We start from the raw sequence: 8,909 nt of genomic DNA on the forward strand, positions 1-8,909 counted from the left end.
GCTTTGCGAACATCTCCCGATGACGGATCATCACTTCAATTCATATTACTCATTTCGGACAGCGGACAACTGATAACCAGATATTCCCAACAGAGTTCGAACTACAAGAAGAGGACATCTTCTGATCAACAAGAATTCAAGTCGTATCTTAGGATTTTACATCCGCGACAATTCCATTCACATTCACTTTACATTTTATCATTGTCATAATATTCATGCATACATTACATCATAATTGCATAGCCGAATCGGGCTTTGATCCTGTGAATGCCTAAGTCATTGAGGCATGAACTCAAGTTTCCCCTGCAAATTCCGGAGAAACTTTTTCCTTCGAAACAACAGTTCATACACAAGGATCTCCCCAAGCAAGTCAACAAATGGTTGTCTCCCTCAAAGAGATAGTTTGTTCACTTTTGGATTTCCTCAGCCGAGATTCTCCTGCAGAGCGACATTCGACAGTCTTCTTCAGATAAGATAGTCTGCTTCACATTTTGGAATTCCCTACAGGTTTGGTATTTCCCCAGCAGGGTCAAGAGGTGCCACTTCTTGTCAAAGAATAATTCAGAATCTCCCAGCAGATCAACAAATGATTCCCCAGCGGAGTCAGCGAATGATAGTCTTCGTCCAGAAGATAGTTCAGATTCCCCAACAAAGTCAGCAAATGGCAGTCTCTTTCAGCAGAAGACAGTTTGCTCGCTTTCTATCACAACAAAGTCAGCAAATGGCAGTCTCTTTCAGCAGAAGACAGTTTGCTCGCTTTCTATCATAACAAAGTCAGCAAATGGCAGTCTCTTTCATCAGAAGACAGTTTGCTCACTTTCTATCATGACAAAGTCAGCAAATGGCAGTCTCTCCCAGTAGAAGACAGTTTGCTCCCCTAGCAATTGGCAAATGGCAGTCTTTTCCCAAGAAAAGACAGTTTGTCTGCTAAATACTCAAGAGATCGACAAATGGCAGTTTCTTCAAACAGTTTGTCTGTTTCTGGGATGTTTAACTCCCCACAGAGTCGATGAATGGCAGTTTTCCTCTTAGGAAAACAGTTCGTTGATTCCCCGGGCATCAGTCGACGAATGGCAGTTTTCACCCCGAAAACAGTTCGTCCGCCTTCAAACAAAGTCATTAGCCCCTCAAAAGATCATGAGGCCATATGACATTCTTTCAAAGACGTCAAGTCAAAAGGGAAGATGGTGAAGTTTCTCTACCACCGTCGAATGGCATCTTATCTCCAAGCGCTGATAAGAAGTTTGACGAGGAAACAAACCTTTGAAGTTTCTTTACAGCCGTCAAATAGCATCTTACCTCCAAGCGCTGGTAAGAAGTTTGACGAGGAAACAAACCTTTGAAGTTTCTTTACTACCATCAAATGGCATCTTACCTCCAAGTGCTGGTAAGAAGTTTGATGAGGAAACAAACCTTTGGAAATTTTCTCTTTATCTGAGATATCGTCCAAACGCAACTGAGACCAGTTTCGAGATTTGGACATCCGGAACGAGAGGAGGTTGTTTACCTTTTTCTAAGTATCAACACTTAATTAAAGAAGATGGATTGCGCATCCTACATTGCCATCCATTCACCAGAATCCACATCAAGTATTTCTGCAGGAGTTTATCTCCTCATCCCCCGCCAAGTGCGACAAAAGGATCAAATCATGCAAAGATTTTATCATCTCAGGAGCGCCCAAAATTCGGGCATTCTTTGATATTTAAGTCTCTTTTACGCAGAAGAGATCGAGATATCAATCTCTCTCCCTCTAGTTAAAAGAAACTTAAATAGGGGCATCTGTCATACCCTAATTTTTGACCCCCCCTGAGATGACATATCTTCAGGATTTTCATCAAGTCAAAGCAAGTACCCAGAGCAGCCTGACATTCAATCGAGGGTGTTCAAAGACAAGAAAATTCAGGCAAAGGATCAATCAATAGAAGGATTAGTCTCTAATACAAGCATAAGACTCAAAACCCTCATTATTACACCTATGATTGATTAAGACACCCAGTTATCTAAGTACAGGATTACTCAGATCAACAGACTAGGGTTTGGAGTCTATCAAGGACTAAAATCAGGGATCACCTTTGGGAAACCCTAAAAAGCCCCAGGGGATCATTCAAAGACATCAATCATCTTCAAATAACTCATATGACAAGATCAACTGGACATCACACCTCAATTCAAAGTCTACAGTCATCATTCCCATCTGGTCGACAATTAGGGTTTTTGACCTAATTCACCAGGATGGTTGACTTTTAATCAGGGCATGGATCCAAAACTCAATACATGATTCAAGAATCTCTACTACCTCAATATAATCCATTTACATCATTCATTTGAGGAGAAGATCTTGTTTCTTCACAAAAGCCCAAAAATTCACTTTGTCAGGAAAAGTCAACTGTGTGGGATCACCATTGACTTTTGAGATTTTTGGTCAAACCATGACTTTTAAGGATCAATATCATCAATATATGGATAATAAAGTCATTTGACCAAAGAAATTCAAAGAAATTCATCAAGGAGCAAAAAGTCGGGAATTAGGGTTTTTGAGGGCATGGTGAGAACTCAAAATTTCACCTACACAACTCAAAAAACTTCCAACATGAAAGTTGTAGATCTTGCAAAATAAAACAACATCTTACAAAGGAACTTTTTTCAAAAGATCAATCATTTGAGAGTTTTGGAAATTTTGGAGTTTTAGGTCATAAACACTTAGAAATTTTTCTAAGTGTTTTAACCTAGTTTTCTTCCAACTTTGGCCTCATTTTTCACAAGTTTGCCAAAAGATTCTGAAGAAACTCCAAACTAATGATTTGAAGTAGATGTTTAGGGCTTTCCAAATTGTGTTCAACCTTCTCCAAATTCATTTTGAGCTAAGAGTTATGCTTGTTCAAAGTTGGCCTCATGAAGTGAAATTATAGGTCATGTACAATTTGAAACTTTGCACTTTTGTGCATTTTGCTTCACTAAATGATGCTACACGACCTCTAATACATCTGAAACCATACCACACATCCAAATTCATCATTGCATAAGGATTAGAGAAGATTCCCAAAAACAAAGGCATGTGATTATGTAATGATTGCATTTTTGAATTTATGGCAAATGATGAATCATCAAGGAATCTTGTTCTAAGCCAATTAGAACTCTCCTCTGAATCAGAAATGTTCCCTTGGATCATACAAGATCAATGGTTGGGGAAGCTAGCCCGAAAATGCATCATTGCATTTAGGATCTTTTCAAATTTTCTTCTTGGCTAAGAAACCAAAACTCTCTCATTAAGCAAGCTCACTCTCTCAATCAGTACTGAACCATTTACCTATAAATAGGGGAGCATACTTCAGTAGAAAAACACACCAAAGCAACCATATTTCTTGCTTTCTCTTTCTCTTCTCATGTTCATTGTTTTTCAAAGTTCTTTGGCAAGAAGAATCGATTTCTTCAAACCAGAGCTTATCTTTGGAAAGTGAGCATTCTAACATCTCAAGGGAGGTCATTTGAGGTGATCCAAGCACCTGGATCACTTCTGTAAGTAGAGGAACACCATTGTTGCTCTCACTTTGGAGCATTTGCAGTTGGAGGTCCATAGACTGATTCAGGAGGTTTCAAGTCAAGCCAATCATCCAGACACACTCCTCAGGTCATAGTGAAGCTAACCAGATGGCTGCAGCTCATCTGTAACTCCAAATTCAACAACCTCCATGTTCACTTGAAGCTGAAATCGAGGGAGGTCCATTGAGTAATTCAGGAGGATTCAAGCTCCAATAAGCATTCAGTTAGCATCATTGAGTCTCAAGGAAGCTATTGAGATCATTCATTCAAACCCAGGTGCTCTCAATCATCCTCACGATCTCCATTTTCAGAGGTAAGTTTCTGAACTTCACCTCTCTAATTTAAGCACTCTTTGTGAAATAGCTCGATTCTATCTTGTTCAGCATCATCAGAGGATTGAAAACCCTCTATCATCATTCATTTATCTTTCAGTATAGTCATTTAATTTGATTTTGAAATTTTAGGGTTCTTCACAATTTCTGGTAAATTAGTTAGATGTAGTTAATATTAATCCATGTTAGTTACATATTCAAAATCGTGAGTGAATTTAGAGCAAGTTTCATGTTTACATCGTTGCAAATAGTTGAGAAACGAGTAAGTTCAGAAATTCAAAAATGGAGAACTTGAGGTTGAAGACGAAGATGGTGAAGCGCGCCATTTTTGAAATCTCAGGGCAAAGTTTATTTTATTTTGAGTGATAGGTGTTTTATAAACGACTGAACAAACTTGCCCCAGTGGCCACACATACGCCCTTAGTCTCATCATGCCTCAAGTCTGGGGTTCGAATCCCCCTCGCCCCAGACTTTTTGCTTCATTTATTTTTCAATGTTTTGCCACTTGTTTGAAAATATAATAAGTTGGATGTGCATCTTAAACAAATTGCGCGCGTAGCCCAGATGGTGGGTGTTTTGGCCAATGACTTGGAGGGCGTGAGTTCAACCCCTCTAGGTGACAAAACCATTTTTTTTATCACTTTTCACACTAAATTTCTTCACAACTTCACACAATCAATTCACCTATCAAATTAAATCATTTTCACTTCATTTTTCACACACTTGCTATTTAATATACCTACTTTGTGAATAATCAAAAAAATCATAAAAATATTATTTATTTCATGTATTTTAATTAGGTTTAAAATAGTATGTTTTAAATGTTTTCTTTAAAATATATATTTTCATTTTGTTTTAACCTAATTACTTTGTGAATAATTTTATGATAAAACCCTAATTATTTAGGTCTTAATTGGGTATAGATTTCATCTTTGCCTTAATTAAGTTGACTTTTGTCAATATTCAAAACTGTTTTCAATCTCTGATTGAACGGACGATTAAGGTTTTCAAACAACAAAACCTTGCATCATTCCAAATCATTTTTCAAATTGCTTTTACACCAGTACTGTAAAGTACTGGGCCTCTAATAGAGTATAAGTCCCAAAAACCTTCTCTTCTTAGCTTGTTTTCAAAACTGTATTTTCAAAATCTTCTTTCTGTTTTCAAAACATTCTTCTGGTATTTGAAGGGCATTATTCCCGGTGAAACTCTTCAGATACCTATGTGACCTATGTCCATCTTCACTTCTTCTGTTTTCAAAAACCCTTAACTGTTTATCATATATATATTCAACTGTTATCCATCAATTACTGTTGAGGCTCTGTACATACTTCTTCAAAGGCCTCCACTCCATCCAGGTTAGGCTTTACAAGCTTTCAATTTACAGTCTTTTTTAAATTACTGTCAAATATAAATTGTGCATATATTAGTTTAGAACTATGTCTGAGTATAAACCTTAGGACAGTTAAACTATATATATATATTATAGGAATATGACCTAGGATTGAGAATGTCTTCCCGGTGAAGGCTCTTTCCTAATTAGAGATCTGTAGTTCAAACCCCCAAGATGAATTATTCTCGGTGAAACATCTTGGCAAAAACCTTAGAATCCAAATAATAGGACACATCCACCCAAAGAGGAATTATTCCCGGTGAAACCTCTTACCCATTTGCTTAGAGCCAAAATAAGTTCAAAACTACATAGCTTTCTCTTGTGCTATAACAAGGACCCTCGATTAGCCTCCTCTTGGGCTTTGTACAAGGACCCACAGGCTTCTTAAAAGCATTTTCAGCTTCCTCTTGAGCTCGTATACAAGGACCCATCAGGTTTCTTATAAACATAGGAACAGGTCTTTAGTCACCTTTTAGCCTACCCTGGTGAGTTTCTTCCAATTTAAACCAGACTTTAAACAAGCTAAGTTTGTCTCAATTTTGCATTGAGTACACCTTTTGGAATGAGAGACATGGACAATCTCTGTCACACTTATCTTCATCAATCTTCCTTAGCAGAGTCTAGGATCCATGCTTTGGGTCATCCTCAGCATTGAGTCAGCCTTCATCTTGGGCTTTAAACAAGAAGTTTCCATTAGATAATCTTTCTGCCATTCATTTCAATAAACCCCTGGAAAGGGTTAGCCTCCAAATCATTCCTTCATTTTCAATAAACCCCTGGAAAGGGTTAGCCTCCAAATCATTCTTTCATTTCAATAAACCCCTGGAAAGGGTTAGCCTCCAAAGTCAATTAAAATCATCCTTCATTTCAATAAATCCCTGGAAAGGGTTAGCTTCCACACATTCCTTCATTTCAATAAACCCCTGGAAAGGGTTAGCCTCCAAAGTCAATTAATAAAAATGTTAAAAAATAAAGATTCATTTCTCTTAGGAGATAATTTCCCCAAAAGAGTCAAAACCCCTGGAAAGGGTCAGCCTCCAAAAAAACATGATAAAGTCAGTCTTTCAAACAGACAAATTCACCAGCTGAGTCAAAATCCCTGGAAAGGGTTAGCTTCCAAAGAAAAACAGTCTTTTAATAAATAAAATCTCCTCAGTAGAGTCAAAACCAACAAAAACAGTTAGCCTCAACCTTGGGCTTCATACAAGGCACCCAAACAATAAAACTCCCCTGTCAAGAGTCAGCCTCAACCTTGGGCATTGTACAAGGCAGATAATAGAGTCTCCCCAGTGAGTTCTTCATCATTCAGTAGCCACAACCTTGGGCTTTGTACAAGGCAGATAAACCATACTTTCATGTGTCAAAGATTCCTAACACCTAGGATCTTTTCCCCATAGAGTCATCCACACTCAGTTTATTTAAGAGTCAGCCACAACCTTGGGCCTTGTACAAGGCAGAAAATAATGTTTTCCCTAGCTAGAGTCAGCCACAACCTTGGGCTTTGTACAAGGCACATAAAATAGAGTCATTCATTCAATTATCCTCAACAGTTAGCCACAACCTTGGGCTTTGTACAAGGCACACAAATAGAGTCTCCCTAAGTAGAGTCAGCCTCAATTCTGGGCTTTGTACAGAACACAAAAATACCCTGTAATTAATCCCCAGTGGAGTCATCTCCTAGAGTCAATAATAATTAATTAATCAATCAAAAAGCCTCAAGCTTGGGCCTCATACAAGCCAGCTAAAGTCAAATCTTTTATGCAGTAGATAGACATAGCTTATCTCTATAGAGAGATATTTTTACTACTCTACCACATTCAAACAAACAAACATTTCAATTTCAATTTCAATCAAAGTCTCCCATTTAGGACTCTGAAAGACATGCTCTGGCACATCCCCAGACTTGTACACTTTCCCTAATTTGGACGAGCATCTTTCTTTCATTTAAGAGGCATCTGACTGGCATACTTGCACACACAAGTAAGGTCCCCCTCTTGAATGAAATGAATCCAGTTATTCTGTCACTCTTTCAAAATGTTTGTGGTAGAATAGTACTAATACCTCTCTGTAGAGATGATTTCATGTCTCTTTACTGTAAACAGAGATTTAATTCCAAGCTTCAACCTTGAGCTTCAAGCAAGGCACCAAAAAACAATTAATTTCCCTAGTTAGTTCCCCGAACTACATTAAGCTCTGACTTCCACTAGGGATATGTAGGCATGAGGTTCACAAGGAATCTCAGCGAGCTAATAAAATACCAAAAATAGTCAGTCTGTCTATCTGTCTGTCTTTTCAAATCAAATCAATTCCTTCTCCTAACACAAAGGAGAAACTTTCCCAATAATTAGCAGCAAACACAATCACAAATGACACAGAGAAGGTTCCTGTAGAGTACTACAGATATGTAGGGTGTTTAAACACTTCCCTATGTATAACCGACCTCCCGGACTCCAGAATTTCTAGTCTAGGTGAAATCCCCACACTTAGCAAACTCCTAGGGTTTAGTTGAGATCTTTTTTTCCCTTTCCTACTCGTAGGACCAATAAGAAAGTTCGTGTGATATCGTAGGAAGAACTGAAATAAAATTCATCCCACCACGGGCGCATTCTCCTTCCAAATTTCGCGTGAAGGGTTTAGCGTGCCGTCCATTTATCCATGTTCGTGCAATACGCCGACACTATCAAAGCCAACAACGTTAGTTCCGAAGCTATTCGATTACGCCTTTTTCCTTTCTCCTTGAGAGATAGAGCTAGAGCGTGGCTTCAATCCCTGCCTTCCAATTCCATAACTACGTGGGACGAATTGAAGAGAGCATTCTTAGCGAGATACTTTCCGCCTAGCAAAACTGCTATGCTTAGAGGTCAAATCAACGGATTTACCCAGAAAGATAACGAATCACTCTTCGAAGCTTGGGAACGTTACAAGGACATGCTTAGAATATGCCCTCATCATGGACTCGAACCATGGCTGATCATCCATACTTTCTATGGTGGTCTCTTATATAACACTAAAATGACTATAGATGCCGCTGCTGGCGGAGCATTAATGGACAAACCCCATGATGAAGCATACAAACTCATAGAGAACATGGCACAAAACCATTACCAATGGGGTGGAGAACGAGCCGCTCTAGAGAAAGCCCAAACCAAAGGAGGAATGTATGAAATAAGTGGTATAGACCGCGTTAACGCTAAAGTAGACGCTTTAACTCAAAAGATCGAGAACTTAACCATCACTCCTTCAGCCACCGCTGCTGCTGTAACACCTAACTGCGAGATCTGTGGATTGACTGGACATGTAGTTGCTGAATGTCAACTCTTGACTGGAATCCCATCTGATCAAGTAAACTATGCTCAAGGAAACCCTTATTCTAGCACGTACAACCCTGGATGGAAAAACCATCCGAACTTTTCTTATAAGAACAACAATGCGTTGTACGCACCTGGACAAGCACCTGCTGTACCACCTAGCTACCAAAAAGCGCCTGTAGCTGCTCAAAACACCCCTAGGAAGTCAAATCTAGAAATCATGATGGAAAACTTTATAGCTTCCCAACAACAAACCAATAAAGACTTCCTGAATCAAAACATCCACAATAGCGAGCAACTAAAACAACTATCGAACAAAGTAGATGCCTTAGCTAC

The 8,909-nt window shown here is 38.7% G+C and overlaps 1 non-coding gene across 1 annotated transcript; it reads right to left on the reverse strand.

Moving 5' to 3' along the window:
- Window positions 1-8,115: 8,115 nt before the first annotated feature.
- On the reverse strand, window positions 8,116-8,222 carry LOC131634095 (small nucleolar RNA R71). Its single transcript, XR_009293478.1, has one exon. It is a non-coding gene; the product is annotated as a small nucleolar RNA R71 (small nucleolar RNA).
- Between the last annotated feature and the right edge of the window lie 687 nt (window positions 8,223-8,909).

Source organism: Vicia villosa, unplaced genomic scaffold (genome assembly GCF_029867415.1).
Source record: "Vicia villosa cultivar HV-30 ecotype Madison, WI unplaced genomic scaffold, Vvil1.0 ctg.001224F_1_1, whole genome shotgun sequence".
Taxonomy (NCBI): domain Eukaryota; kingdom Viridiplantae; phylum Streptophyta; class Magnoliopsida; order Fabales; family Fabaceae; genus Vicia; species Vicia villosa.